Source organism: Nelumbo lutea, chromosome 8 (genome assembly GCF_056320005.1).
Source record: "Nelumbo lutea isolate HS-2025 chromosome 8, American lotus-T2T, whole genome shotgun sequence".
In the NCBI taxonomy this organism is placed as follows: domain Eukaryota; kingdom Viridiplantae; phylum Streptophyta; class Magnoliopsida; order Proteales; family Nelumbonaceae; genus Nelumbo; species Nelumbo lutea.
Window position 1 is genome coordinate 23,746,861 of NC_142691.1, and position 15,869 is coordinate 23,762,729.

Genomic DNA, 15,869 nt, shown 5'->3' on the forward strand with positions numbered 1-15,869 from the left:
CTAGGGGCAGCAGCTCCTAGGATGAGGATAAGTCTAACTAAGATCCAAGAATCCAAGATTAGCAAGACTCTTCCAAGATTAGCAAGATAAAGCAAGACTCTTCCAAGATTAGCAAGATAAAGCAAGACTCTTCCAAGATTATCAAGAAAGACTCCAAGAAGCATCAAGATTAGCAAGATAATCCAAGATTCATGCATCTAGGGAGATCGGACGGTAGAGATCAAACCAAGGAGAGCTCGATCCTATCAGATTAGATATTTGGATCTATCCTAGTTGTTATTTCCTAGTTCTTTTACAATTTTCAAATGTATTATAAATACTGCTATTTTCCCAAAATTATTCATCAATTCATACCTCATATTTTCAGAATTTCTCCAAGTTTTCTTCTTCCTATTTTTGCCACCTTTTCTCTCTCCTAGAGAATTCGGTGTTTTTCGCTAGAAGCTAGTGATCGCCCGGTGTTTGCATAGCCATCCCAGTTTCTCATTGCTTCCACGCTGCGTCAGTTAACCAGCAATTCATATCTAGGGAAATTCCTATTTCTAATAATCTATTATTAGGTAACGAAGGTCCGATAGTCGAGGTGTCCCATTATTACAATACCATCCTAAGAAATAACTTTTGGACTTCCTCAGATGGTGTAGGACTTTTTGTTCTGTCAATTAATTTTGTTAATGTGTTCACTGGTTAATTGATTCTAGATGAGCCAAAGAGACTTGTTGGGAAGCAATTCATAGTCCTATTTAGGTTGTTCCTAAGAGAGAGAGAAGAATTATGTTTTCAAAATTTATTTATTTGAATAGAAGAGACTTCCTCACTTTTCCTCGGTGGGTGATACTCAGTGTTATGAGTGCCTAATGCAAGCTAGATAGAAATCTATCCATGCGATTTGGAAATGGATTCAAGGGCAAAAAGATTCTTTACTGGCGGTCTTCTGTTATTGTATGTTTTTGATTGCCTTTTACAATTGAGAAGATCTTGCAACTAGTTATTGCCCTAATTGTTTGACTGCCTTATTGCAACTTCTCTTGTTAATTTTTGTTAACTTTAGCCCTTTAATCTGGTTAATGAGCCAAAGCAAGATACTTAACCAATATTTTTGTTAATTTTCCTATCTGTACTCATGCCCTACAATTCTTCTGCTCTAACTATAGACATGCCCTACAATTCTTCTGCTCTAACTATAGATGGGCAAACCTGTTATTGGATATGTGACATGAAGTTGGAAATTATAGAAGAAGCTGTTTTTGGTTATCCTTTTGCTACTGTTATGAAGTTGCTAGTGAACTGTTGGAAAAAGCAAATTCAATGCAATATTGCATGCAAGTAAATCAACAATTGGGACAGGCAAGGGTTCTCTGGACAATGTCCAACTAGATGCACCTTGGGAAAATGCTGGGATGGTAAATGCAATATTGCATGCAAGTAAATCAACAATTGGGACAGGCAAGGGTTCTCTGGACAATGTCCAACTAGATGCACCTTGGGAAAATGCTGGGATGGTAAGCTGTAATTTCTATGTTTCTCGTACACTTAGGGCTGAGGAAAGGACTTATTGCATTACTACTTGAGAAATATTACTTTGAGGAAGATTCTAGGGTCATTTTCCAGTGAAAAAATGATATCTGATCATTCTGTGGTTGAGAATGCTGACATTGAACCCTTTGATATTTCTCTATATTATCCTGATGCATTTATTGGTGGGGTAGTTTGAGATTGACATAAACAAAATTTTGGGCTGTTCAGACCATCTTTTTAATGCGCCAGGATCTGAAAAAGATAGAAACTTGTGATTAATTTCAGGGCTCTTTTCACTGCTGTTACCACATATATAAAGAAGTTAAAAAAAGAAAAGAAAAGTTGTGGATGGCCTAAATGGTGTATAAAGTGAAGAAGGATGATCTATATCCTAAGCAAAAAGAAACTTACAGGATGCATTTTTCTTTGCAAGTCTTTTTCTGTTTAAAAAGAAAGTAAAGATTGTATTGATGTAAGTATAATCAGTCATATTACAACCTTCCAATGTACAAAGAGTTTCAAAAATATTGGGAGAAGGAACATCCCTGGACAATCCATTACCAAAGAGTCTCCTATAATGTTGATATTTGCTGCCATAATTCCTTTCTTTTTTCATTTTTGGCCAAAATTATTAGAGTTCCTTTCTAGCAAAACTGACCATGACTATAAGATGGCAAGGGGTAGATGGTAAAAACAAACAGAAATCCCACAAGAGTGAGTTCAACTAATCAAGGCAAGAAAGAAAGAGATTTCCTTTGTGAGCAAGAGAGATTTCCCATTACATTTACATCGCAAAGCTAATCAAGGCAAAAATAAAAAAAAAGAAAAGAAAAAGAAAGAAAGAAAGATCCATTTCCTTTGTGAGCACAAGAAATACTCGAAGAAAGGGCAATCTTGCTGTTGTTTGTCCTGCTTGTATGCCTGAAGACCACACTGTTGAAGAATTGTTTAACCGCTTGATGTGCCATTAACAGTGAAGAGATTCCGGTGTTTAATGTTGACACCATTGATAATGAAATGCCTCTAGAAAGTGATGGCATATTTTTACAGTAAAGCTACAATGAATGAAAATGTGGTTTGAGTTATTCACTTACTGATCAAAAGGAAAGAGCACATTGGATATCTATGACACCCTGAGACCAGCACATGTCTAGCATACTGGTGTCAGATATAAATATAATACTTATAAGATGATATGATACTGAATACTGCATAAGGAGAAAAGGTGAGTCTAGCCGCATAGAATGGGGTTCACAGGAATTATCACAGTAACCCAATTTGAGCTGCCACTTCAGCCTACCATGTGTAAAAAGAATTACAGGTTTTTCTTCTCCATGGAATGAGGTTCTTACTTCTTAGATAGGTCTTTTGATAATGCCATTTATTTGTTCTGACTACTTATTGCATTATTTCACAATGGGCAAATTCTGGGGGTGGGGCTGTATGCTTGTGGTTCACTGTCCAGAAACCTTGATTTTAGCTTTTGATCCATATTTGGGAGGATGGACAAATCACATCTTACCAACTCTTAAAAAGCTCCAAGAGTGATGCATAAATCTCATGGTTACAAGTTCTGTCCGTGGCTTCACGCTGAAATTTTATGTGATGGCTCTCTTCCGTCAGGCCTATGAAATGGTGACGATTCCTTATCCTTTGCATACATGCTTACAAATTATGCGCCCCAAGCACAAGACACTGATAGATTTCCTTTCCTTTTACTCATCCTTCAGATATACCAAAGAGCCCCTGCACAAAAAGATTTGTTGTAAAGGAGAAATCTCATGGAGAAGATACAATCCAACTGTAACAGTATAAAGAAAACCATACAAAATGTTGATAATTTACAGTGAGGCTATGTTTGATTTGATAGAAAATAAGAAATAAAAAGTTGGAAAAAGTTCTTTTAAGATTTGAAAGGGGTTTTCACAGCCTGGACTGCCAACAGGGCTCTCCCTGTATGACATGTCATATTAGTTCATGCAGATTCTTTTTTTAGGGTGTTAGGAATCATGGGCATTTATTCAATAAACGCACGTGCCATTTTAGCAGTTCTTTTCTCATGTTTTTTTGTACACATTGAGAATAGTTAAAAGATAGCTTCGATTTCTGTGCATGTTTACCGTTTGGGGATATTATTTTTTAAAGCTTTTTCAATGGTTAAGCGTTTTATTCACTATTATACTGATGTTTGTGCCTAGTGGCGCCTAATTGTCATATAAGGTTGTAATTATTACCTTTATTGATTTTGCAAGCAAATAAAGTACAAATGTTGAATGAAAAGACGAAAATGAAACCAAACACCTACTTTAACAACATCACTGGATGTATTGCACACAGGGTAAATTAATGTTTCACGCAGGCAAACAAGTTCTATCTATAAATATTGTTTTTAGACAATTTGAAACTTAATACCAACTTTTTCAAATTCCATAAAATTGTTTACCATTTCTGAAAGCCCAATTTCTAAGTTTTCAGAAACGAAAAAAACAAATGCTTCTAGGACTTTCTGTTTGTATGATCCAAATTAGGGATTCTGTTTTCTGAAATAGAAATTGACAAACTCATATATGGTTTCAATTTTCAAAAAAGAAGATATCCAAGGAAACAGAACATGTCTTCACTGTTTTCCAACCTAGCTGTGGCATGTGGGGTTTGATTTTCTGTAAAGCACAACTAAAAAAGTAGATTGCAGATTCTTGTAAGGATCCATTTGGTTTGTGGTTGAAATCAGAATTGGAAATGGAGTGGTCTATTCCCATAGTCTATTTGTTTCAAATAAGAATGAGAATGAGAATTGGAATCAGCAGAAATGAAATTTCATTGGCCATTCCTTCAAATGGGGGAATGCCATTCCAATAGGAACGGGAATGGGTTCTGATTTCACCCAATCAAATAGTTGGAATCAGAGTAGTTCATTCCATTTCCGATTCTAAACTCCTATTCCAGCGAGCCAAACGGGGCCTAGGTTCTACTAATAACACTTGTATCCACTCTTCAAATCGTCAGTTCAGCTTGCTTAACACCACTCTTTGTAATTCTTCCTAAGCTTTTGGCCATAAGCCACCTAATAGGTTGTCATATTGGGAACTAACCTCCCAACATCTGTATATTTTTAGGGGGTGTTCTTTTTTTGGATTTTGAGAAGGGGGGAAGTTGGTCAATGGGATTTTGGTTCCTACTCACCAAGAATATCATGTTCATTTTTCAGATTAATGTGGCTATTAGGGAAAGTTTATTTCTTGGGTATCACTTACCTAAGTGTGTAAATAACTTTCCCACGTAAGAAGAAAGTGGCTAACACTCGAACGAGACAATAATGCCCCTTTTAATAATGACATTTTATGACTAAAATGGTCATTACCTTATTTATCTGAGAAATAAAAGAATATGGATAAATTTTCCAAGAAAAACTTACCCAGGTAATTGCATTTACCCACGTAAATAACTTACCGAAAAATGAACAGGGCCTTAGATTGATTATTCCGACCTCTACCCAATCCCCCCAAAGGTCTTATGGCCTTTACCAGAAACTCTTTTCTTGAACCTGGTTTCCCATAGCTTAGCACTGTGTCAAGAAAAATTCATCCTTATCTACTTTGTAGTTATCCTCCATTGGTCGTAATCTTTTCTGCATTGCTAATTTGCTCTGCAAAAGGCTATAATGTAAGATATATGAGTATAACATTACAAAGGGAAAAACGTATCTTCAGAAAAAAAAAAAAAAACAATGGATAACCAATCATCCTTGAAAGCACCAGCAACTACAGGACTGATACAGTGCCCTAGCCCATTGAATGAGAGTCCATTCAATTTGGAAAGCTACCTCCTCCTCAGAGGACCTTTTGTTCTGAAAAATTCTACTCCCTCCAAACACTCCAAACAGTAAAAGGCAACTGGTCCCATAAGGTACCCTTAACAAAAAAACCTGAAATCCTCCAAGAAGATAGTAAGCCTGCCATGTTTTGGGGGACCATCCATTGTCTATGAAAAAGCTTCAGAAAATGGGTCCAAATAGCAGGGGAGAAGGGGCAATGAATGAGAAAATAGCTAGCTGATCCAGAAGCTTCACCACAATGGCTTATATAAGGATTCAACATCCAACCCCTCCATCACCTTGTCCACAGTATGAATTTCGTCTTAGCCAGCAGATCATACAGAAAAAAAAAGGAAAGACTTTGATGGAATCTGGGTTCTCCAATCCAGATCCAAAAGATGTTTTGAGAGGGTCCAAGGAGTGCCTTGTGGCAGGATCCAGCGGAGAGAAACATCCTGAATTCTCTCCCAACCAGATTTGAGAGTCTTTCTGCTGGGGGTGCAATTGAACCTTCCACAATCTGCCCAACAAATTTCCCACCAAGGTCACTTCCCAATCACACTGGTTCCTTTTGAACCAAGGCACCCAAAGCAGCCGATTGCCAATCCGATCTGAGCAGTCTTTGATAGAGGATCAATCTCTATTTTCAAATTTCAGCAATATGAAAATCACTTCCATTAAAATTTCTTCACAAATGGTAAAAATGTGGTAATTGGAGGTTATTGACTTCTCAATTTAATGACTAGTCAATTTCTCATAAAACATTATGAGTAGAAAAATAATATTTATAAATCCTGTGGTCTGAGATTTATTTTTATTTGAATGTAACAAGTAAATTGATGCTATTACCAAGATACATTCTTCTAATAAAGTGTTACATGTTAAGAATCTAGAAAGTAACTACTAAGAACAAAACCACCTCTTTTAATTTTTCCTCTTAATCGTTCGCTGCACTGCAAGTTTTAAAACCTGATGAATAGTTACAATAGAAAATCAGGCCTGAAGAAAAACCAGAAAGCACACTGGTACATAGTTTTAACGGATTGACCATTGGTTAGTTTGTTCAGCCCATAAAAACCGTCAAAAAGCTGGAACCAAGGAAGCTTATATGGGTTGGCTCACTGATTCACGAGTTTGACCACCAGGTCTGATCTTAGTCTGACAACACTGGGAGAGAACAACTCAATGAAAATGCTATAGCATGTGATCACTACTAGTAGTACTGCACTGTAAATGAAAATCTTTCAAAGGGTTCACAAAAAACGTAGCAAGAGTCGTGGAGCATGGGAAGATAAAAGAAGTGGAACTTTGAGAATTAAGGTGTCTTCTCTGTTAAATCTTCTTAAATCAACTTGACAAGGGAGGAAGACTCTAGTTTCCCAGTTAAGAGGATCTCGATCAGGAATTGACCATCTAAATTGGTTTTCTTTGTTTGTTCTACGGTTTTGGATAAAATCCTTGCAGGAGAAAACTTAATCAAAAGAGGAATACAGGTGCAAGATGAGGGAGGTGTGATTTGTGTAATGAAAGTGTGGAAACCACAAGCCATGTTGGAATTTTTGGGGGAAAAGTTGTGCTTTTCAGCTAATGTGAAGAGCTTCATGTGTTCTTGGTGGCTAAAGGGTTTAAAGTGAGGCTGGCAGCTTGGGACATCATTCCTGCAGCAGTTTTTTGGGCAATTTGGTGTGAAAGAAACAAGTGAATTTTTGAAGAAAGAGAAAATTCAAAAGAGGTGGTTTTCAAAAATGCTTCGGGCATGTTGTTTTTGTGGTTGGCAAATCACTCTCTGTTCAAATTTAGGTATAGTAAGGGTTTTTTTTTTTTTTTTTTGGTCAGAAATCAGAAATTTGTAATTTTCTTGCTTGTTGGGTTTATTGTAATTGGGTCTGTTAAGTACAGATTCTCTTTGTACTGGGGTTCTGGGCTGATTGTATATCTTGAATCCTTTTGTTTTATCTTAATAAAATACATCACCTTTTTCAAAAAAAAAAACAAGTCATGGATTGGAAACATGACAGAATAAAAACCTAAAAATCATAAGTGAAGGAAAAAGAAACCATTAGAGCTACAAAAACATAGTAACTTGTGTGTACAATGAGTGATTTCTATGCCCTAACCAATATTCCTTTGTACACTCGTCCAGGATGAGCGTGCACTAATAGAAAAAAATGATTGGGGTATTAGAGGTAATAACGATTACCAATATAAAATTAGAGATTTCCTACATATGGAATTGAATAAAACTTTGTTTCCTTTGGCCATGGTTGCAGCAGATGTGAACCCTTTTTTTTTTTTTTTTTTCTTTTTCACAATTGCAAGTTCTAAGACCGTGCACGATGCTTCCTTTTTCAGCTTCCCTTGTGTAAAATTATATGCATGAAGAAAACTACAAGTTTTTACTTCTTTTTATGATTCCATTTGTTTGCAATAGAAATTTCATTTGCACCGGTGCAAAGCATAGGAGTGCAACTAAGCTGGGTGCAAATTCTGCTTCACTTTTGGGCTGTACTTTTGTTTGTTTGGTTGGAGTAAAACCAATGGGTGAAACAGACCAAATATTTCTCATTGCTACATATACAATAACCAGATGAAATAAACGTAATATAATAAGTAGTTGAATTAGCAACAGAAGTTATCACGGGCGGCAAAAGGAAAAATATTCAACAAAAATTAGATTTCCTTTAATGCAACTTTTTATTCAATAAGAAAAACAATTGCAAGAACTACATACTGAATCAAAAAATATTTGGGAGATGTGGGCAATTATGAACCTCTCTCTCTCTCTCTCTCTCTCTCTCTCTCTCTCCCTCTCTCTTCTTTTTGCATGATTTCCATGGATGAGGACTGGAAATTGAAAGAGAATCAAGCTGGGAGGGGAGTCCACCTTCCGGCAAAGATGCAAGCACTGGAGCTACGTTACTGATTAGTGATTACTAATGATAGAAGAGAAACAAGTCTACTCAGCCACATGGATGGTAGGAATTCCAGTCTCTGAAAATTGTATGTGTAAGATATTAAAAATTGCAGGCAGCTGCCAATCCTCGGCCTCCTCTGGAGAGGACTTGATGCCAGAACAATCCTTGATAGTACCATTCCCTCATTTGTACGTACTGAAGCCTGGTCTTTATGAAGGGGAGGAACTTGTTCTGAAGCAGAGGCTAGGACCTACATCAATCTTACAAATTCCACTGAATCATCAAAAATAATACTTGGCCTTACTGGATTTTCGACAAACAGTACATGCAAAACTTCTGAATTAGGAGCTAAAGATTGGCCTACAATGGAACTGGATATCACTTCAAAAATGCCTTAATCAGATTTGTCATATGCAGAGCATAAAACCTTGCACCATTCCCTTGTCCTTCATGGTGGAAAATAGGTGTTCAATGGCAATTCGCTTGCTCACCCCCTGCAAATATAGACATCCAGGATTAGTATGTACTGATGAGGACCCCACAATGATGACAGAAACTGATAACATTCTATAATGAGCCATGACCTCAGTTAAGTGCTTTGTATATAAAAAATAATGCAAGTTCTAAGTCTTTACATCAATTTTGTGTTCTTACTAACACATGTCCCCTTTAGCCTTCCCCTCGTTCTTGAAGTTGCAGAAACTTCTATTTATATCAAGTGACATATATGCCATATTCAACATGCCAGCATATATGCCATATTCAACATGCCATCAGTTTGGGATTGGTCCCGACTCAAAAGCAAAACTGCACCAGTTTAGTTCAAAATTGAATGTCAAAATCAAATGAAGAAAAATATTAAGTAGATTGAATAAGTACAATGAACACAAAGTAGTTTATACAAAGCAGTGCATCAAGAGACATCCTCAGTTTTCCCCAAATTTGTCTTGCAAAGCTCATTCTCCTCCAATGGCACAGTCAGTGATATTAATTTCTCCATTGGCAATCAGTAATAATAACCATGCACAGTCATTGTACTATTGTGGTTGAATGTTTCAGTCCTTTCACAAGTCTAAGCTTTACCATGATACTACTTTTCATGTACCAATGCTCATACCACACCACTAATTCACTAAAGTGTAATTTACATTTCATTGGACCCTGTTCCTGATATAAAAAGCAGAAGATAGTAAATATATTCTCGATTGATTTATATATGCAACCATGGTTTAGTAGAACTATGAGAAGCATATGTAACTTTCCTGTTCATCATGTTAATTGAGGTTTAGTAGCATCTCTGGAGTACTGTGAGAAAACTAGTACAAAACACTGTTTAATGACCCTGCTTTGCCTGCAAGAAATGATGACAAGCTTCCACACATTAGAACTTAAGCAGTATTCTTAGCAGAGACATGCCAGTAGAAGTATCCTCAGAACAAATATGATTGGTTCTTGAAATGCTACTCTACTAGGTGCCAGCCAACTTACTGAGTGCTTACTCAGTATGCTCATAGAGTGTGCCTAGAAGATCTGGACCCGACAAAGAGTCCATCTTTGTCATGGCTTTTGGATCAAATATTGCAAGAAAAACGTGTATGCTTTTTTTTTTTCTCTGTGTCATGAAAAAAGTGCATGAACAATGCATAGTTTATTTGGGCAAGGCACTATTATGCCATTCCACTTTCTGAAATGGATTTATATAACCAACAGTTCAACACCATATAGTTTAGAGTTTTTAACTTTTCAATCTTAGAAACAGTGTGAGTTAGAGTCAGTAAGAGAGGCCTCATATTTCCATGATTTAGAGAAAATAGAAAATCATCTTGCCATCTTGGGTTTTAAGGGATGCTGGTTCTGAAAACATAGCAACATGTATACAAAGAAATTGAATTATGTTGAAAAGCAAAAAAAAAAAAAAAAAGGTGGGCCAGTTGGTGGCTCACCGAATTTGCAATCGGTGGCCCATTGAGCTCAGCCCACCATTCTATTCGGTGGCACACCATTTGCAAACCACCGATTGTGGTTTGCTTAACTATGAAATTTTTTTTCAAAAGCCCCATTATACCCCTCAGCTCAAATATAAATAGGGGTCCCTCTTATGTTATTTCATAATATATTCCATTTCATTTCAGTGTATAGTGTATATAGTCTGTTGAAAAGAGCATTGAGTTTGGATGTATTGAGTGTCGGGTACAGGTGTGATTCTGGTAAGGCCATTTTGTATTTTCTCCTGTTTATAGTAAGAAGGAAATTTCAAGTTGCTGTCCGTGGATGTAGGCAATTTGGGAAAGAGTGTTATTAGTGGTGTGTATCAGCAAAAACTAAAAATAGAAATACAAAATACAAGATTTTGCATGGAAGAAGATCAAGATATACGGGATATGGTAATATAGGAAGGTTAAAACATCTACGAGCAAATTTTGACAATAGAACTTCCAAAGGAAAGGAAAATTAAAAAAAAAAATAAATAAATACAGCTCAAGATCACAATCTTTACGGTTAAAGAAGGTAGTCAGGCTGAAGCCTCTTATTTAAACACGTGGAGGAAAACGGAATCAATCACCTGACTGGTTTCTGTTTTTTATCTAGTTTGATCCAGTCCGATCGTTCGATCAGTCGGTTCTGACAAAAAAAGTAAAAAAATAAAAAAAAAAAAACAAAAAACGGTCAAAACCATTAAACAGTTTGAACGCTCGGTTTAGTAGTTTGCCAACTAAATCAACATTTTCTACAAATATCTGGTTTTGGAGAAAAATGAAATCAGTCACCTGACTGGTTCTCGGGTTTTCTGGACCAACCATCCGGTCCGGTCCAGTTTTAAAACCCATGAGTATTTTAGAAGTGGTTAATTACATTTTAAAATAAAATTCAAAATTCAAAATACTCTTTTAAAATATTTAAATTAATAGATGCACTCTCAACCTGGTGGGACCCATTCAGGTTATTCTCACCAGTTAAAAAATCTTTTTTTTTTAATTTTTTCTTTATGGTGGGTGGCTGGCTGGCTGTCTGGAAAATAAGGAGATCCAATAATAAATGAAGCTTTTGTTGAGTAAAATGTTCAGAAAAAGAACTTCAAGCCTTCAAAAGAAAGCATTCTATTCAAATCCAAAAACAAATGGAGAGAGAACAATTCATTTAACATTTAAAAATTTCTTTCTCAAAAAATAAAAATTGATGTAACCGTTTTTGGCCACGTACCAATGTTTTGTGATGTAAAATTTTTTGGCAAAGTACCTCGTTATTTGACCCGGTGGTGGCGTGTCTTAGTGACGAGCTACTTGGTGGCGAACTCCCTGGGGGAGAACTGCTTGGTGGCGAGCTGCCTTGGTGGTGAACTGCCTGGTGGCGAACTCCCTGTTGGCGAACTGCCTGGGGGCGAACTGCCTTGGTGGCGAACTGCCTGGGGGCGAACTGCCTTGGTGGCGAACTACCTGGGGACGAACTGTCTGGTGGCGAACTCCCTGGTGGCGAACTGCTTGGGGGTGAACTGTCTGGTGGCGAATTCCCTGGTGGCGAACTGCCTGGGGGCGAACTGCCTTGGTGGCGAACTGCTTGGGGGCGAACTGCCTTGGTGGCGAACTGCCTGGGGACGAACTGCCTGGTGGCGAACTGCCTGGGGGCGAACTGTCTGGGGGCGAACTGCCTGGTGGCGAACTCCCTGGTGGCGAACTGCCTTGGTGGCGAACTGCCTGGGGGCGAACTGTCTGGGGGCGAACTGCCTGGTGGCGAACTCCCTGGTGGCGAACTGCCTTGCAAACTCCCTACTAGGCGGCCGATGCCTTAGAGAATGCTGGAGCTCCCTGGTGCGGCGCAATCCGACTGCCCTCAGCATGAGGTGGTCTTCTTTCCTTTGTAGGCTGTGGGAGATGAGGGACCTGCGAGAACTTCATCTTTTCCTCCTCTTTGTAGGTGGCGGGAGCTGAGAGATCTACGAGAACTCCATCTTTTCCTCCTCTTTGTAGGTGGCGGGAGCTAAGGGACCTCCGAGAACTCCATCTTTTCCTCCTTGTAGTTGGCGGGAGCTTAGGGACCTCCGAGAACTCCATCTTTTCCTCCTCCTTGTAGGCGGCGGGAGCTAAGGGACCTCTGAGAATTCCATCTTTTCCTCCTCCTTGTAGGCGGCGGGAGCTGAAGGACCTGCGAGAACTGAATCAGAGGTCCCGGGGGTATTTTCCCGGTAGGGGCTCTCCGATGCTTAAGTTAGCACTCTTATTGTAGAGAGCTTTGAAGATAATATGAGAGAGCTAGAGAGCAGGGTTACTTCCCTTTCTTTTTCATCCTCCTCCCCTTTGGGGGGTGAAGTCTTTATATACCAGAGTCCTCGCGGGTTAGGTGGGTGAAAAGCCTCCAAACGGTAAGACTCGTCGCATCCTGTCAGAACCGGGGTACGGTGGTGAGCTCCTCGAGGTCGTCAGGCTGGCGCTTGTGTCAGGCGGCCAGGTCGGCACCTGGGCCGGGTTGTTAGAGGGGTGCTTGCGTCAGTCGGCGGGTCAGTGTCTAGGCCAGGTCGTCAGGTCGGCACCTGTGTCAGTCGGCGGGTCAGTGTCTTGATCAGGTCGTCAAACTGGCATCTGTGTCAGTCGGCGGGTCAGTGTCTAGGCCAGGTTCGTCAGTGGGCGCCTTGACCGGATCATGCGCTAGGCTGGTCCAGGTCGGCCAGGTCGCGTAGGCCATGCGCAGTTCGCGTAGGCCGCGCGTGCGCGCCGCACAGGTCGCGTGTGCCGCACACAGGTCGCACAGGCGCACGTTAGGCCATGCGTAGGTCGCGCCAGACCGGCCAGACTGGTGCCCGGGTGGATCACCAACTTCGTAAGTTTGTTGATTGGGTGTTTTCCTAATTATCACGAGGTGCCACGTGTCACAATTTCACTGGAGGGCCAAATCTGCCCTCATCAAAAATAATTAAAGAGAGATAAAAAGAGGAAGAACCTGATTGCTACATTGGTGTAAGCCGACCAGGCTCCCCTGTTTCGAAGTTGAGAAGTGATCATGAAAGCTTTTACTTGTGAAAGGCCACAGGGGAGCGAGCAATGCTGTTAGAGCATCCATATTTTTGTATCCAACTTCACCACCATATATTTGCCACCAAGCAGGTTTCAAAATCTTCTCTGGATGTATTTGCCATCAATTTCTATATAGGGGATGTGGGCTATCTGGGACCAATCTCTCCCTTTATTCTTTTCGCAGGATTTTCGTAGGAGAGGGCAACCCTTGATTTCTAATCTTTCAGGTTGAGAGGAGAGTCCCCCTTCTGACAAGAACGCGAGTTTTGGAGCGTCATGGATCTCCAATGACTTAAGAGAGATGTGATGTAATGCAATCCTCCCTCAGGAAAGGTGGAACAATCCTTCTGCCGCCCATAACGCAATCAAGTCTTTCTTCACAAACTCGTGGTCTTTGGGAAAGATTGAATGATAAGCGAAGCAACACTTCAATTGAGATGATGATAACTCAATCTCAGCGCTGGCATTATAACCTTCTTCATCTTCTAGTTCACTTTCAGACACGTATTCCCACCGATTCCATCTAAATTTGGATTTGTCTTCAAATCAGCTTCGTCTACAGCTGCCCGTTCTTTTAAAATTGACCAACAATATTCATCTTCTAAGGCACTTCGATGGTAAGCAGGGAAGGTGCCCATGATAGATGAAACTTTGTTAAGTCTTGTGGTTACTATTACTCTACTTCCATTTTTCCAAAACTGAAATGGTTTCCGTAGTTCTTCCCAGTCATCCAGATTCTCGTTCCAAACATCGTTCGTCTACAACGATTAAAATAAAATTTCTTCCTACATAACATCTCCCCAAGTTTGACTCGAAGTGGCTGTAGAAAGTTGAGTTGACAAGCTTTTCCGGTGGCAGACTCGATGATATCTTTTCTTATTTTAGCATTTGTTAACTTCTTCCCACACACAAACCCATGCTTTGAGGGCGAAATGCCCCTTAATCCTTTTATTTATTTATTTATTATTATTGTATACAGACCGAGCAAGCATAGTTTTGCCCAGCCAGGGTGGAGTTAACATTTTTGGGGGTGGATTAAATCCTTTCCCGTGGATTGATATTAAATTTACGGGTATGATGCAGTTTATACCGAGGCTATTAGTAGGTTAGGAGGGGACAATTATGGGAAGCACTTCATAATTTTTTTTTTCCTTGATTGGATCTTATAAGACAACAACATGGAAATTATATTCTTTTTATCAGCCTTTTCAATCCAAGTACAGTTATTCGTCTTGTAAGAAACTCTAACCTGTTAAAGAATATCAATCCATTCAAGTATTTCATCTAATAGCTTAAGCTTTTAAGTTGAATTGATCTTTGAAATGGTATCAGAGTTATTTTGACCAAATGGTCTAGTGTTGAATTCTCATTATTCTCATTATAATTAAATATGTTTTATCACAATGTATGAATGGGCATGTACTTGTTCATGCTTTAAGCCTAATAAGCTTTTGTATAAAAATATATGTTAGAGAATATATCAACATATTCAAGGATCTCACCTAACAGTTTAAGCTTTTACATTGACTGGATCTTTGAAATAGCCTTTCATTGATGTTCGTTATTTCAGATTTTATCTCATCTTTTATTTGATGGGGGATAGAGCAGCGCACCTGATATTGTTCAACATAGATTGCATACTCCTCCAATGTGTCTTGTGCATCGTAAGCCAGACCATTGAGTTCATTCAACCATTAATTGCTTCACGTGTCCTCCTTTATGTTCTTAGGTGTCTTCTTGTTTGTCTCTTGCTGTGCGGCATCCATGAGCACACCCTCCATCAATTCCCCAATTGGACGAAGAACCTTTGATAACTGAGCTCTTCAACTTGTCGAACAGCACCTTGAAAAAGGTTGATAGAATCGGTTCTCCCACTTCAGCCACGATCTTGTTTTGAACTTGTCGAACAGCACCTTGGATCTGTTCTATCATCTGTGTGAGGGAAGCTCAAACTACACTCTATTTAATACCTAGCGTGATGTAGGACGGGCATGTAAAGAAGGATAATTTTTTTAGTAGTTTTTTTTATGAATAAACCTTTTGGTGGTTGGTAGGGGTGTTCATGAAAAGTCTAAAAATCAAACTGTAAAATGCGATTAACTGAATCAATCGGTATATATATATATTTTATATATTTATAATATATGTTACATATTTTCTATATATTATATATAAATATAAATTTATATTATATTTATAATAATCTATTTATAAATATATCATATATGTTATATATTTTAAAATATTTATAAATATTATATATTTATATAATATATTATAAATATAAAAATTGAAAAACCAAAAAATCGAAGAATCGAATATGTCAAAAACCAAAACCGATGGACTGATTAACCAATTTGAAGAAATAGAAAAACTGGTATCACCAGTTTGGTTTACAAAAATTGTCCATGATTCAGTTGTAGACACCCCTAGTGGTTGGTAGAGCAAATGCGAGTTGGAGTCAATTCTTGTTTGGTATGCCAATCAAGTTGTATAAATTTTTTATATTATGTATTATTATTAAATACATGGTAGTATTAATATTTAGCAAAACTTCTGACTTTTCTTCTCTTAACTTTTGGTCCTTTTATTTTTTCATATTTAATGTCCAAAATA